This window comes from Pogona vitticeps, chromosome 1 (genome assembly GCF_051106095.1).
Source record: "Pogona vitticeps strain Pit_001003342236 chromosome 1, PviZW2.1, whole genome shotgun sequence".
Taxonomy (NCBI): Eukaryota; Metazoa; Chordata; class Lepidosauria; order Squamata; family Agamidae; genus Pogona; species Pogona vitticeps.
This window is the reverse complement of record NC_135783.1, coordinates 153,246,949-153,263,592: the sequence shown is the minus strand read 5'-3', so window position 1 is coordinate 153,263,592 and position 16,644 is coordinate 153,246,949. Positions and strand designations below refer to the sequence as shown.

Sequence of the window (16,644 nt, the reverse complement as noted above, 5' to 3'; positions counted from 1 at the left end):
TCAGCATCCCACAAGATACATACTCTTACAGTCTCAAGGCTGTAAATACTCCTTTGTCAGTTCCAAAAACCTGGATGACATTGCCTCATGGTAGTTCCGGGTGATATTCCAGAGAAATATGACAGGAAATCCATCCATACAGCATGTTTAGGCTGTAGTTCTAAACTATAGTGGAAAGACACTTTGTGGACAACAATGGTCTGCTGTTCATAACAGCATCGCTGTGTCAAGTTCTTTCCTTTGTCTCATGAAGTGTGCAGGATCACTTACTCCATGCCATTATGTCAGCATTTAGTATCTTTTCTGACCCTGATCTATATAACGTTCTGTCATTGGGAGGAGCGAGAAAAAGCACACGATGATGATGACTAGGCATATTGTATTTTCTTGGACTACAAACTCCATTATTCTCCATTCCAGAAGATCCACCTGACAGACCCACACCTACAAGGGGCTCACTTGGAGAAGAGGCCTAACTGGGAATGTGTTGAGGCACAGCCCCACCTTAGCTTCCTATGAAGAAAGGAATCTGCCCCATTGCTACCCCAATCTGAAGACCTAATCTGAAAATAAGCCTTATATGATTTTTCGGGATGCTCGTAATATAAGCCCTACCCCCAAAATAAGCCCCAGTTAAGCAAAACCCCGCCCTCCACCATTGTGCAGCAACCAGAAGATGACATGACTGTAAAATAAAACATCCCCTGAAAATAAACCCTAATGTGTTTTTGGAGCAAAAATTAACATAAGGCCCTGTCTTATTTTCAGGGAGACACAGTACCTGTGAACCTCCTTTCTGCAAAGGAAGCTAGGGCAGAACTAGGTCTAGCTAGGCCTTAAAGTCTTCCCAGTTTGGCCTCTCCTCTGGGTGAGCCACATATAGGTGCGGGCCTGTCAGGTGGAACTCCCAGAATGGAGAACTATGGCCTAATGATATTAATAATGGGGATTAGGGCTTCTAAGGGAAAGAGGGGAGGAATGCAATACAAGGATGCCAGTTCAGCAGCAAATATGGTATTTGGTGTAAACTTTAATTCTGTCTTCCAGCCCAAGTAAAAATAACAAAGAAGCCCTGTTACTTTCTCCTGAAATGCAAGGTCATTAACATAGAAGCCAATGGCTGGCCCTGCTCTGCTTTGCTCATGCAAATAGTGAAAAGTCTGAAGAGGGGAGGTTTCTATTTCTGTGTGGGATCTGCTGCAGGGATGTTGGCAAGTCTTTGGATCCAAGTACCAACTCTGAGTCCAAGTCTTTGCTCAGTCCAAGTCCTGAGTCCCAAGCCTCAAGTCTAAGTTCCTATAAAAATAAGCTTTTCCCCCAGAGGAAAAAGTGATGGTTGGGTGGGTTCCAAGTTCCCAATCAAGTCCAAGTCATTTGGAAAAAAAAACCCGAGAGGAGTCACCAGTGTGATTTAAGTGCAACTTGACAGCCAGTACCGTGACTCAATTCCCCATCCGTTGTGGGAAAATCCTGCCCAAGGCTATTAGCTGATATCTGTTTCAGTGAGGTGCACACACTCCTGGCACAGAGCAGCAGCTCCCAGGGGGCGGGTTGATCTCTTATTCTGCCTTTTCCCTTAGAGTTAGGGCATAGGCTCAAATACTTTCTCTGGCCAATCCTAGTGGTGATTAGGTAACTAGTATCCTATGTGAATTCTCACAACATTTTATGTAATCCTGCTAAGTTAATAAAAGTAGTTCTCAGGGCGTTGCGTCAGGCTCTGCTGGCTTGGACATCTGCTTGTCGACTTCTTCACACTTTCTCTAAGGCTAATTACTTTCCTTTTATTCTGTGATCACCTACAGTCCCTGATAAACAGCACACATTTTTGCTTTGTTTTGAAGGAAGTGGATTTTGATCTGTGAAAGTTCATAGTGAAATAAATCTGTTAATTTTCCGAGTGTCACCATATTTTGCCTGTCTCCCCCGCTCCCCACACGCACACTTGTGGAAATGCTGAGACTAACTAACAAGGCTACTTTGGAAATTGGAAAGGGGTAGATTGTGTGACATCTTAAAGGACCAGCAATTTTATTTGGTATAAGATTCTGTGGTCTTCAGTTTACTTTTTTAGATGCATGAACTGGACTAATCCTGAAAACATGTGCCAAATAAATCTTCTCAGTCTTTAAGGTACCACAAGACTCTCTGCTGTTCTCATTACAACCGAATGAGTGTAAATGAGTCCTAGCTGGTAGCCTTAATATGTACCTTGTTTCACTTTTTTTTGTTTTGTTTATTACCACAACGAATTGGTAAAACAAGTCATAGATATGCTAGTGCTGATCATATATTTGGGTGGCAATGCTCCATTTGATAGATGGCTCCGAGTGGCTTTTGCAGTGGATAGTATCTAGTATGGAGGAGTAAACAAGGGAAGCAGGTACAGGGCTGAAGTAGGTCATAGGCTCAGCTGTGGCAAACTGGTCCCTAAATGGAAGCATTTGGCTACAGTAGTGGTCTCCAACCTTTCTGGAACCACAGACCGGTTGGGGTGAGGATCCGTGCATGTGGGGGCAGGGGCATGGCATGTTCACGGGTGCGTGTGGCACATTTGCGGGTGAGCGAGGCGTGCTCGTGGATGAAGATACAAGAGAAGCCTTCTAAATGAAGACTCGGCCTGATCTGCAGTCACTGCCTGCTTGTTAGGAATGGGAAGGGGATGGATAAGTGATGTAGTGAGGTAATTCCCTTACGGAAGGCATATGCCTACAAAGCCAATCTGTATAGCTAATGTTTTCAAGTAAATAAAAAGCCAAATAAAAAGCATGCGCCATGCCCACCATGCGGGGGTGGGGATGGGCTGGGAGATCTGTCTCCGCGGCCTGGTGCTGCGAAGCCCTCGGACTGGTAGCAGGCCATGGACTGGGGGTTGGGGATCCCTGGGCTACAGGATGCAACTTGGAATCTTGCTTGCTGTTTTAGGAAGTGAAGCTACTTAATTTTAAAAAATCTCCCACACATCCTTATTTATATTCCCGTCAGCACGGTGATGGTTGCTTATTCCAAACACACGAAAGCTGTGAAAATGGGTCAGGTGATGATGGCAATGCTTTTTTCATTTACTTGAAAACATTAGCTGTATAGATTGGCTTTGTAGGCGTATTCTTTCTGCAACCTAATTCCTTTCTTTCCCCCTTTCTTTGCTACAACATAAGAGGAGCTTCTGGGTATGAAGTATCTTTAATGTTTTGAGTAGATGGGCAGGGAAATGGGAGCTGGAGCTGGTCTGTTCTGATCTAAACAATTGTGAAGGTTTACTTCATAACTGCGGGACTCGCAGCAAAGATGTTGCAATGTGAAGTGCTCCTGCGGGAGGTTCTAGCCAGCCATGCCCTTTTCTAGGATACTCCATTCCACCTTCCATACACCACTTTTCCATTCCCTACCCATTCCCAACAAGCAGGCAGTTTTCAGTGACTGTAGAGCATGCCGAGTCTTCATTTAAATGCCTTCTCTGGTATTTCCACAATTCAGTTGCTCCTCTTGCCTGTACTCCCACCTTGTATTTGGATTATGGTATTTTTGCTTCATAAAGATCCATATTAAGACAGTAACTTTGCTATTAGCATATAGTGTTACCTAGTGTGGTGCAGTAACTGGAGTGAAGATTAAGTCTTAAGACTTTGGGGTTTGAATCCTCACTCAGCCATGGAAACGCACTGGGGGAGAGGAATTGATAAAAAACATTCCTTAAATGTCCCTCTTGCCTTGAAAATTCTATTTGAGTAATTATAAATAAAAAATAAATAAATAAAATAAATAAAATAATAATAATAAAAATCGGTTACAATTTCACAGCACATAAGAAAGGCCTAATCATATGGACAATTTGACTAGTTTCTTTTTCTTCCTTTTTTAATATCAATGTATTTGTATGTATAGTCATGATATATATACTTCTGGGCCCAGTTGCACGGCTGTCAGTCCAATCAGACATTTCTTACTATTTATACCAGGTCTGTAGGCTACACATGCTATCTCATATAAATTGATTCATTTTCCATCCTGTTTCTAGGTCCCCACTGCCCTAAAATTTTCTTTTTAAAAAATCATAAGTGATATACAGTATGTGTGTTGTGTATTGCTTATTTGTTTCATTTAATTCATGTTTATTGTGTTTTTATCCTATTGTAAATGTCCCAGAGTAATGCACTGTACTAATGGGGTAGTATATAAATATAAGAAATAAAATTTTTAAAATGCTATTTTCCGGTCACTTCCGACTGTTAGTCAATATGCAGCCTGTTGGTATATGTCATCTGCAGCCCTTCCTTCCTTGCTTATTAAAATTTTATTTCCCAATTTCTTTCTCCATTTTCTGTTTTTCTCCTCCCCTTTGTGTCCTCCTTGACTTTTCCCGTCCCCTCCTTTATTCAGTCATCCCTAATTCCTTATTTTCCTCCACATGTCTTCCTCTCAGTTCTTGGCTTTCATTTTTTCCCCTTTTGAACAGCATGAGGAGAAGTAAGTGGGTTTTAAAAGACTTTCAAAACATTGTGAAGAGCAGAGTGAAAAAAAAGAGAGAGAGAGACATTAATGTGACACCTTTTTCTTTCTCTCCTCAAAGAATTCCAAATAGGAAATGGCCCTTTCTCTCCTCAAGCCTTCTTTCCCCTTTCTTTCCTTAAACTCCCAAAGGGGTGGGGAGGCTGTCTCCTGAGCAATGTCATTCATGTTGTTGTTGTTGTTGTTCTTGCTACTGTTGCTGCTTTCCATGGATAGTAAGCAAAGCATTAAAAAAATTATAATAAAAGGATACAATGGGCATGGTGCCCAAGAATGTGACCTGTTTGCAAAGCAAATAAATTGACAGCAATGTTCACATGCCCCAAAATGATAAGGTTTGAAGCAATACAGGGATTAGTTCATTTTAGAAAGGCCGTGCTGGTGAGGTGGGGGAAAAAAACAATTGACTGGTCAAATGAATCAATGTTACCCGTGCAATTGTGTGAATGTAAATTCCTAAAAAAAATTAAATGATGGCAGAACAGATATAACTGGGTTTCTTTAGTCATGTGTGTTTCATAGAGTGCCAATCATACATTGTGTGTGTAGTCTAAGAACATGCTCTTTCAAGTGCTGAAAGATGCCTGTTTGCAATAGCACTTGGTTTTCCTCATCTGCATATGCTGTATTTTCCGTGCTTTTTTTGTAATAGGTAAATGTGGGCTTAGCTTGATGGCTAAGTGCTGAAGCATGCACCTTTGAAGAAATCCCATTTTAGGAAGGAAAGTTAACCAGAGGCAGAAATGCACTTTCTCTTTCATTAGTTCTACCCTCAATGTACTATATGCCTTTGCTCACTAGTAACTTTTTAATTGAGGTTACAGCGTCTCCTTTGCTATCTGCCTGTGGCATATCACCATCTGGGTGACATAATGGACTTCTGTATATGAAGATTGCTGAGATATTTAACAATTAATGTAATCACCCATTTCTTGATGTAAAATGGCTGCTCCTTCCTGTGTAGTTATGTCGGTCCCATAACTTGGCAATGTGAGAATAAGGTAAGCAAACCAATGTAAACAGCAGATATATATCTGTGTATAAAAAAGTTTGTTGAAGACTAAATTTAATTTTGCAGTTATAATAGAAAAGTAAAATAGGGTTAGAATATAACAGAAATGTAAAAAAATATTGTGCTCTTTAGCAGTCTTCGATTCTACATTTTATTGTTATACAATGACTGCCAAAGAAAATTGAAACAAGATTCTAAGAAGCAGGTTGTTATTTGGATTGTTATTTCTCAATAGCAAGATAGGCTGAGATATTCTTAAGAATTACATTCTCTTTTCAAGAAGAGGACTCCTAAAATTGCTGCATGGAAGAGTGATTGAACAAATGGCATGAGACTTTAGCAGTGAAAATTCATGATGTCTGAGAAGACTGAATACATTAATGTAGGATACCAAGAAGAAGAAAATTAGCATATGCTTGTTCTGTCAGTGAACCCATGCCAGCATTCTACCCTGTCGTAATTTCAGAGACTTTAATAGCTTATAGAACTGAAATGTATGCTGAAATGTTGAATCTGCTTTGTCCACTTAAAATTCAGATTTGTTTTCCATGCATTAAAGTGCCACCACTGGAATGGGCTCTCAGGGCTGTAGAAGATGCCAACATCTGGAGGTGAACCTGCTTATGGGTTTAGGAAAATGAATGGCAACATGCGCCAACTCTATTCATTTTTCTTTTTTAAAAAAAGCAGACGTATTCTCCTTTTTTTGGGTGGGGTATGCTACATGTTCTTCCTCTTTTTTCTTGGGAGTAGGGGCTGATATCCATGCCTATCCTGAATACCCGAATCTTTAGTGCACCAAGAAGGCTAAGGAGAAAAAGAGGTGTGTGTGTGTTTTTTCCCCATAATTTTTGCGAGAGAAGCTGGAATATACTTTTAAAAAGCAGTCAGTATCCCCCGCTAAATGAGACCTTTGGCAAAACAGAAATTATCCCATACCTAAAAAAAATACTGCTTTTGAGCTCCTAAAAGAAATTCCAGTTTTTAGCAGTCTATATGTCCCCCACCACTGGCAACAACAAAGCCTCTGTTTGATAAGTTATTACTAGCCTGATGTCACTATGGGGTAAAAGACATTTCTTAATGCAACACATTAAAAGGTTTAAAACACCCAGAATTTTAAAAAATGCAAACAAACCCACAGCCATTTAAATCAGCTTTGTGGTCAAAACAGTGATAAAAGAGCCAAAGAGAAGCCATGGCAAGCCATTAATAAGGAAGCAGCTAATGGGAAATGCCATCCATTCTGTTTACTGCTGACAGAAAGCAAGCAAAAGTGGAGCCTCTGGAAATGCTGGAATGCCTTTTGCTATTCCCAGTTCATGTGAAATCAGCAAAATATTTGCAAAATTGAGAATGCGCTTTGCTTTACCTGCATTAAAAACTAGGAGTCTGAGCCTCACCCCAAAGTCCTTTCTGTTCTCTCATGCACCTTAATTCCTTCTTTCACACTGCTTTCAATCTCTCTCTCTCTCTCCCCCTGCCCCCCCCCTATCCTTGTTTAGCTAGGGTTAGAATCGTTAGTTCCCCGTTTTGCATCTCTCCCCCCCACCCCATGGGTCACCCCCTACATTTTTTTCCTCTTTTCACACAATACTCAGCTCAGAACACATATGACAGAAATATAACCAAAGATTCGTCCAGCTAGCATAGCCAGGTGAGATGTAGCCTACTATATCTTTATTTAACTTGGAGATCAGTAACATCCAGAAAAATGTTATGCTTCTAAGTGTGTGACTACATTGGGAAATACTTCACAGTTTGCTCTGGAATGGGCATGGGTGAATTTGAATTATTGTTCAATGATAACATGATGTAAAGGTTGATGTGAATTGGCCCATCCTTTTTTCCTTCCAGTCCAGTCTACCTCCCCCTGCTGCTGGAGGCTTCTACTTTTTTTCAACCACAATTATTTGAATATTGCTTTGCCTGTGTGATCATTTGTTTCATTTTTTGTGACAGTGAGAACATCCGCCCCTGCAATTTCCCCCCCAATCACCCTGAAGTATTTTTTTGAGTTTTTTAAAAAAACAAACCATTGAGTTTAGCACTAGATCACCTTATTGTTGCATTGCTATATTACTTTAGCACGTTATCACCTCCACATAGACAAAAAAAAAAGAAAGATAAAAATCGATATAAAAGCAAAACAATTCTAATGAACTCCAGCAGACTACAGTGTTTCAACGGTATGTTTGTATGTGTAGGGAGACCTTTGGAAAATTTCTCTCTACCACCATGAAACCCTTTAATAGTCCCAATGGCTTGATGGGACATAAGGAGACCTAGGGATTGGCAGGAGGGTGGTATTGAAGGAAAAGGAACTGTGAGCATGGATAGAACTACACTGGATTGAGGGACCAGTGTGGACCCTGGCAATGAAATGACCTGGAGTCATGTGGGGGTGACCTAAACTGAATGGAGTCATAAAAGAGATGGTGGATCAAGCCAATGCAAAGTCACATTGCTTCAATTCAGCTTGCCTATGTAGTTGCAACCTAATTCGGATTGTTTTAGTTACAGGAGTACCAGAATATCCCAGAATGTCCCAGCCATCAAGGCTAGTAGAGTTATAAACCAATCATTTACATGAGCTGGGACTTCAGTAGCATCTGTGCAGAATGTCATGTTTCTACCTTTTACTGTGTTGGAGAACTGGCCATTCCAGCTATAAGACTACAGCTCCCAAAATACCAAGGCAGTGTAACTAGTTGTGAAATAACACACTGAGTTCTCTTAGTTTAGACCTCAGTAGCATCACACAAAATTTCATGTTTCTGGTTCTTACAGTTTTGGATAATTATTTTGACCAACAAACCCACTCTTGGTTTCAGTTATAAGACGACTGTGTATTTTGATGGGATTAGACACATGTGGCTAAGCTTCATGTCACAACTGGGCACCACAAAGAGAAGCTCCTGTCTCTGAGGTTACAAGCCCCCATCCTTACCTTCTTCTAATACCTGGGGAATTCATTTACTCCCACCTCCCACCTTCGTTTTACACTTTGGACATTATTTTGGCAGAATGTCAGAAATGTGTCGACGTAACAAATGGTTTGACATCTCTCTCTGCAGGTGCCTCCCAACCGCAAAAGGCTTCCTATCCCATTAAAAACAGCAAAACAGATGGTCAGAGACAAAGCTAGGGCAGCTGGCAGCTGGCTGCCTGGCATGATGCAAATGGATGGTGCCTAGGAAGAGTGCAGACCTTGCCCTGTGGGTGGAGCTTCCCGTGCACCAGAGCAATTTCCCAGATTCTTCTGGCATCTAGTAAATATTTGTCCAACTAAATGAACTCTTGAGTCTGATTTGTGAAGCCGGAAAGCACTTGTTTGCTCCTTATTTCTTTGCATAATGACAGAAACAGGTACGGTACGAGATTAATAAATGAAAAAGGAAAAGAATGCTGAGCTTTCTTCCTCTTTAATAATAGGACAAAGACAGCAATATGTGGAAAGGTCTCTTTAGCTCTGAGAGACTTAGGGCTTGCAGTCATTACTTGTTTGACATTTGTGTGAATCTGCCATGATAAGTATGCACACTTTATGGACAGGGTGCAGGGCCCTAAACTGTGTCAGGTGTAAGAGCATGAATTATAGTGCTACCCCAGAAATGTGTCAGTTGATGCTTTTGTGTATGTTGCTGTGTATGTTTGAGTTTATTTATTTTAGAGGCCTTTATAATGTCATCTCTAAACTACAGCTTATTTAGCTCTGTCACTATGGAGCTGTGGCAGGTTGCTTGTAAGTCTGAAACACACGAGCATCCAGAGCCTCTGTAAAATACGTTCAGAAATATGTCCCCATTTACTTCTATGTGAGTCAGCATTGCCATTGGGTAGAGTGAGGTAGTTGCCTTGGATAGCAGATTTGGGGTATAATCGTTAATGCAATGTTTTAATCACCAGGGATTTGCTGGGTTTTCTGTGGTCAATTTGACCCTGACTTACATGTACCCTTTGCCACCCCACCCAGAATAATGACGCGAGACACAAGTGATGGGTTAAACCAGGGCTACACTTTATTAAATTGATCGAAAGAAGAGGGGCCTGCTGTAGTGCGAACCGAACATAACTAGGTCTCACTGGACCCTTTCCAATATGGGCGAGTTCCCTGCCCTGAGCTTGCGCGGTCCCATAGACAGTGCAACCCTGGCCTGCCTGGCACTGACCTCACCTGGGCCTCAAGCCCCAATTCCATTGGCAGCCCTTGGTCTGGGTGTGGCTCTAGTGCATCTCCCCACCCCGCCGCACACTGTAATCTCACGATTTGCAGCGCTGAGAGGTTGGATGAGCTATAACCTTGCTGTACTCTTACCAGGACTCACCGATCCAACTTCATTCTGCACTACCCACCACAGCACAGGGACTAGCACAGCTTGTTTTAAAATCCTTTGCTTGGCTTAGGATATCATCCATATACATTTGGGTTAGCAGGGTGGATGGGTGCCACCCTTTTCTTCTTCTTCTCTGCCTTACATAGCAAAATGCTTGGAGCTATGACTGCAGCCTTTATTTTGCAGTTCCATATCTTTCCACAAAGATATGTTCTTGTCACTAAAATGTTCACGCATGCAGCTTTGGCCATGATCTACACAGCACCTAATCTTGATCCGCATATTCAGCTGCCTCCTTTAATAAAAGACCAATGTATTATGCGACAAGCTAAGAATGTTAGCCTGAAAGAGATGAATCTCACATTTTTGGGTTGAAATCCAATTAGAATAAAGAAGGTTGCAATGCAAACAAGAAGCACACAACTTTGCATTCAGAGAAGTTGACTATTGTACTGCTGGAGTAATAAATCAATTCCAGATTTGAAAGGAAAAGATAAGTTCCATGGACAAAATCCAGCCATATTTGTATCTCCTGAAGGTAAAAGATCAGAACAATGTAATATGGAATAAAATGACAAGACAGAGAAATAAAAACAACTGTTGTGGCACTTTTGACACAAGCGAATTTATTTTAGCGCAAGCTTTTGTGAATTACAATCAATATCTACCGGGATCTGGAGTATAATATTTAGATCTAAAGTATCTTACACATAGTGCATAAGGTTATGTAGAGCAGAACATGAAAGTGGCATTTATATTACTAACATGGGTGATAAGCTTTAGAAGTGTGTGGTAATGTAAACTTTCTGGCAAAAATATTTGCTAATGATCAGTTTCTGGAAGTCTGTAAGAGAGCCGTTGTAGTGTCAGAACGGGCCTCAGGAGGGCTGAGGCAAAATTCCTGGAAACCCATTGAGGGTGGTGTTACTGGTAAATCACCCCTTAAACACCTCACATATCTCAGAAACCTGACTAAGGTCACCACAAATTGGAATTGACTTGACAGCACATAACATACATGCAGGGCATAGACAAAGTATGTGCAAACACTGCTCTTATCCTTCCATGTTTTTGTGTACACATTTCTTACAATCAGACAATGGGGAAATGGAATGTTGACTCCAGGGGCAGCTGGCGGCATTGCAGCCAGGAAGAAGATGCCCAGCATGGCTGTGGCCTGAGGCATCTTCCCTTCTCCAAGATGCAAACCGGCTCCTGCGAAGTGCCCAGGTGTCCCTTGTGTCACATGAAAACTGGAATGTTAGATTATATCTTAAGGCAAATAAGAGAAATATTTGGGTTAGAAAAAATGGTATGTGTCACAATCTCAGTTGCTGATAATATCTCACTAAAGTGACCTACTGAGATGCATGGAGAGAGTGTAGGTGACGACAGGCACAATGTATGCTTGGATGCACATTTTCATCATTTTGAAGTATTTGCTTTAAAGGCTGACGAAGTATGTTCGAAGCCTTTTGTATCAAACTGTGGGTGGATGCAGACATACCTTTGAACCATTGTTCAAGTACTGTAGATCGATTGTTCAAGTGGATTGATCTCTGATCCTAGGACCCACTCTTTTAGATACAGCAATTATTTTAATGTGTAATGCTGTCCGCTTTTTAAATTGGAAGCCTGGTATAACATGCTGAAATATTGTCCACCCCCCCCCACCATACCCCTTTACATCAACTCTAAAATGTCTCATTAGAATTGGTCTGCCATGCCTTAACAATATTTTCCACAGAATCGAACAACCTCACAGAAGAAAGAAATACTATAAAACATGAGCAGAGACAAACTGGGTATTAAAACTAACTGAAGTTAGAAACAAGGCCAGAGTCCTAATTGTCCCTGAAACAGCATTTTTTTGGGGTCAGGGGACAAAAAAGAACAAAAGACAAAGAAGAAAGAAAAACAATGTTATCCTTGTCTATGGATGCAAAATGTTCTTTTAGTGCCTATACTCCAAAGCCCAGCTCATCATTATGAAAAACAATGAGATTTGTAAAGCAGATACTTCTTTTCTGGCATTAGCACATCAGACAAAATGAAGCCTTTGATATTGACTTGAAAAGGGGAGCAGGTGTGCGGAAGGAGAAACCAGACAAATGAAGATTGGACGGGAGAGTGTAATATTGTCGAAGGAGATGATGTGTCAGTAAAGCCTTCCAACGTCTCAGCTTTGAGGGAATGATTGTAGATTTATGTCCTCATATTTGTCAGCCTAGAACTGCTGATGGTGGATGTTCTGCATGCTTGTGTAGTAGCAACAGGGGGATTACGCAGTATGCAGATCAAAGTCAGAGGATGCAGTTTTATAAATTCTGCAGATATTTATTTATTTTTTAAACTCCATCCCTCTGGGTAATTTCAAGGGGCTTTCTGCATTTTTAAAGCCTTCGAGCTTCTTAGGCACTGCAGGAAATTATATTATTTTTATGTCACCATGGGGAACTGACTGTCAATGAACAGGCTGTAAATAATGTAATGACTTTAATGAATAACCACAGTCCAATCATGCTGAAAAACAGAGTGTAGAAAAAAGGTGACCACTGGTCAATGGCTCATTAGTAGCCAACAAGGAAACATAGGGATTAGAAAGGTTAATATTTCATACTGGGAGGTGTCTGAGCAATTTCAGGAACACAATTTCCCCCAATTCTCAAGAATCTGTAGCTTAACTCTTTTATTTCAGGAAAGCAAGAATAAGCGGATATGCAACATCTCATTCTGGCATCAGGAAAGTTGTTCAAAGAATTTTTCCAAGCTCATTGTTTGCTTCAATTGTAATTAAAGCAGATGGGGCTTTGACAACAGGGAAATGCAAGCCCAGTCCACACCTGGCATAGTCCTTCCTTCCTTCCTTCCTTCCTTCCTTCCTTCCTTCCTTCCTTCCTTCCTTCCTTCCTTCCTTTCTTCTGGCTCCTGCTGTTTTGATACAACATTGTTGATTCTGTATACACATTAAACACTCATTTTAAACATAGAGCATTTTCATGCTCTAGAACACACTGAAAGGCTTATTTGAGTCAGAAGCCCCCCCACCCCCAATCTACACAATATTTTCCCCAGTCTTAATACATGAGGTTCAACAATGTCAGCATGAATCCTCTTGTTTCTAAAGTTACAAATACACTAAGCTGGCACTTTTTTGTATCCTCACATAATAATGTTTATCTGCTCTTTTCATTATACACTGGAGAAAAGGCCAATTATACCACATTCTCTCACTCTGAGAAATATTCCTCTATTGCTCGGGGCATATTTATCTTTCATCCCTGTATTGCTGATCACTGTGTGACTGACAGCATTTATTTGCTAGTGCATTATTGTTTTCTTCCTATTTACCATATTCCATGTTTTGCTTCAAAATAGTTATTAGATCAAGAATTAAAAGGGGAAATAAGGCTATGATATTGAAGCTAATGAAACTGGTGCCACACTAATCAACATATGACTACAGCAAATGATTATGGGCAATAAAGTAAAGTTGTCCCTGCATTATGGTGATAAGATGTTACTTTTTTTGGTGATGTATCAAGCAAAAATTAAAAAATAATAAAGAAAGCAACCTTAAAACTAATGGCTATATTTTAAGGTAAGCTTTTGTAGATAAGTACACTTCCACTGAGAAAGCACGCATTAAAATATAGTGGTTGGTCTGTAACGTGCCACCATGTTTTTGTCTTGTTTATTTTTTCTTTTTCTTTTGGTTTTGCCTGATATGCCAGCACTGACTAACACAAGTACCTCTTCGAAAACTGCTTAGTGATTGTGATAGATGAGTCAGACAATTTTGTTTTCTCCTGTGCATGCTTTAAAAAACTTCGCATTCTTTGCATTCAATTTAAGAAAGAATGCGTAAATTTTTGGAAAGTCCTTATAAAATGTTTTTTTTTTTAAAAAAAGATTCACTAGATACAGCTGCACAATATGGTGAGGATTACATTGTACCCACCTGTCATACAACTGTAAAAAATGAGGAACCTGTCAGAAACAAAAGTGAGAAGTCATATTCCGTATCGCTATCATGGTTGAATATGTGAAGATTCAGAGTCAGAATTTGAAAGCTAGGCAGTCAAAGCCCTCCTCTTGAATGAATAAATCTGGCAGTTTTTCTTTCTTGTGCATCATTAAAAAAAAGAACACAACAATCTCATCTTATTTCCGCTAAAATTCATGGAGGAGTCTGTGAATGTTTTCAAGTCCTCATTTCTATTTTTAAATGAAATTATCTGTTACTAACAGAAAATCAGGATTCATTTTTTGATAGCATTATAATGATGAAAGACAGAAGCATGCATTATCCTGGGGAAAAATAGCCAGAGTCTTATAACTTATGTACACCAGAGTAAGTGCCAGGGCATAAACTGCAGTGACTAATTTATGCTAGTTAACAAGTCCCCCTCTTGTCCCCCTCAGGGTGTACCAGTGGCCTGAGTTAGCATGAGCAGTCAGGAATAAAAGCAGGAACTCATTCAGTTGCGGCAATTTTACCATGGTGATGCCATTACTAGCATAAATAACCAATAGGATTCTGGCCCATGAGTTTGAAAATATGAATTTGCTGAGACAATATAAATGCAGCATAACAGGAACGCTCAGACAGATGTGTTGGCAGGTGGGTGACAAGGATATTTAATCTCTCTCATAGTCATTGATTATTCCAGGCCAATCCCCCTACATGGCACTTTTCCTGACAGATTTGTTGGGCAAATGGTGTCCATGAAGGACAAAGCAGTTATTCCTATGAGATATAATTATAATGAGAGTTCAAATGTCTCTTCCCTATCTTCCCCTAACACTCTCCCAGTTCAATCCTAAAACCATCTTAGTGAATTCAGTACCTGTGACCATTGACAGTAATAGAATGGAATGAGATTATGAATGTGGCCTTTCACTTCTCATTTTGAGAGAAGGGATCAAACTAGACAAGATGCTCAGGTTGCACTGGGAAGATAAAAAGTAATGACAGAAGATAGCATGCCTATCTAGCAAGGTATTTGCTTACCTCCTTTTCTTGCTTTCTACAGTGCTTTCCTTCATGATTGGTCATTGGATAGTAAACACGGGCTTAATATACATGTTGGATGGCTGGGGTACATGACTCTGAAAAAATCCCATCACACTGGAAAAACATTCTGTTGTTTCCAAAGGAGAGCTCATCCTTTTGTTTAACTTGACTCAGATTCAGCTGATTTCTCAGAGAAAGCAGAGAAATCAGCAATTTTTGCTGGTTGTAGATTGCAGTGTGTCCAGAATGTCAAACAATACAGGAGGAAACCCATACAAAAAACAAACAAACAGAGAGAGAGAGAGAGAGAGAGAGAGAGAGAGAGAGAGAGAGAGAGTCTTTTCTAGGAACGGTTCCTGTATTCTTAGAATGCTAAAAAAATCTTTAGAAAGTCATACTGCTATAAAATTCATACTCATTTTAATTTGAGGACGAATGAGACAAGTGAAGATAGACTGTAATTTTCTGAATATCTAAAAAAGAGAAGTTTCTACATCGTTTGAGTCTTGTTAATATTAATGTTGTTATTCTTAGAAGATTAATCATATTAATATTTAGAATATTTCATCAACATAAAATTATAGTAGGGCTGGCATGCAGTCCTTAGAAAGATAATTTCAAGGCAAGTGAATATTAGGACATACTGAATTGCATGTGTAACTGAGCAATTGTAGGATCATGCCCTGGGTCCCAGAGCATAATCCTGTCACTGCTCCTTTATGGATGGGTCACTACATCTTTTGTAAAAGTAGCTTTCCAAGCTCTGCTCTTTTGGACACAGGCTGGAAAGAACATTCTGATTTAGATGTTTCCAACATTTGTTTAATCATGTGCCACTCCTTTCTGTTTGAAGGTCTTGAGAGTGCTATTTACAACTTCAGATTAGAATGAAATCAGTTTCTACAGGAAATAAATGTCAGAATAGACTGACTTTTATGAGCAAATCAGCCACCAGCTTCCAAACTGCCTTCAAAAGACAGTGGTGCTCATTAAGTATAATATTGGGAGATTATGAATATTTTTCACTGAGGGACCTGTGTTGTAGTGTCCAATGAGGTTTTATTTGATCATCATTGTTCTTTAACCTGTGTATGAAGCCACTGAAGCAGACTGGATTTCTGCATTCACTTGGGAGGTGGACTAGATGCCCTTATAGGCTCTTTCTAGTTCAATTATTCAGCAAATCTATGATTGTGTAGAGTCAATATTTTGGTTGATACCACACTGGTTTTCTTCCCTGGCTGATTCATGGGCTGCTCTGTTGAATTCAGTGCTAGTGGCATGAGTTAGCATCACACAAGTGATGACACCTGAAGATCTCAGGTTTCTGTTTATGGTGACCACTGTTATTTATTAAGACTTGCTTCCATTAAGACTAGGGACAAGATAAAAGGCTGTTTCTCTTGATAGTACCATCACAAGGACAGCAAAGGTAAGATGGAAGTCATATCTTCCTCCTGGAATGACATAAATATATATTCTTATTTGTTGGCAGTGTGAATGTAATGTGCAGAAGTGGACATCTTCACTTTAGTTTGTAGTAAAACCAGTGTCATCTCCTACATGAAGTTTTTCTACCAGAATGACGGCTTGAATCTCTGGTTAAGTGTAAGAAGTGACTAATATATTTAGTTCTACCTAACTTTCAGTGGTTGGGAAGTTACTTTTAAAAAGTAAATAGTTACAACTATAATTTCAAGCTGGAATAGGTAATTGTGTACTCTCATAGTTATAATATTTAAAAAGTAACTTTCTAGTTCGTATTTCTT

At 39.9% G+C, this 16,644-nt stretch overlaps 1 long non-coding RNA gene across 1 annotated transcript; it reads left to right on the top strand.

Moving 5' to 3' along the window:
- Positions 1 to 3,119: 3,119 nt before the first annotated feature.
- Positions 3,120 to 10,273, top strand: LOC140708367 (uncharacterized). Its single transcript, XR_012088502.2, has 3 exons — positions 3,120 to 5,510; positions 6,275 to 6,344; positions 8,599 to 10,273. It is a non-coding gene; the product is annotated as an uncharacterized LOC140708367 (long non-coding RNA).
- Positions 10,274 to 16,644: the final 6,371 nt, after the last annotated feature.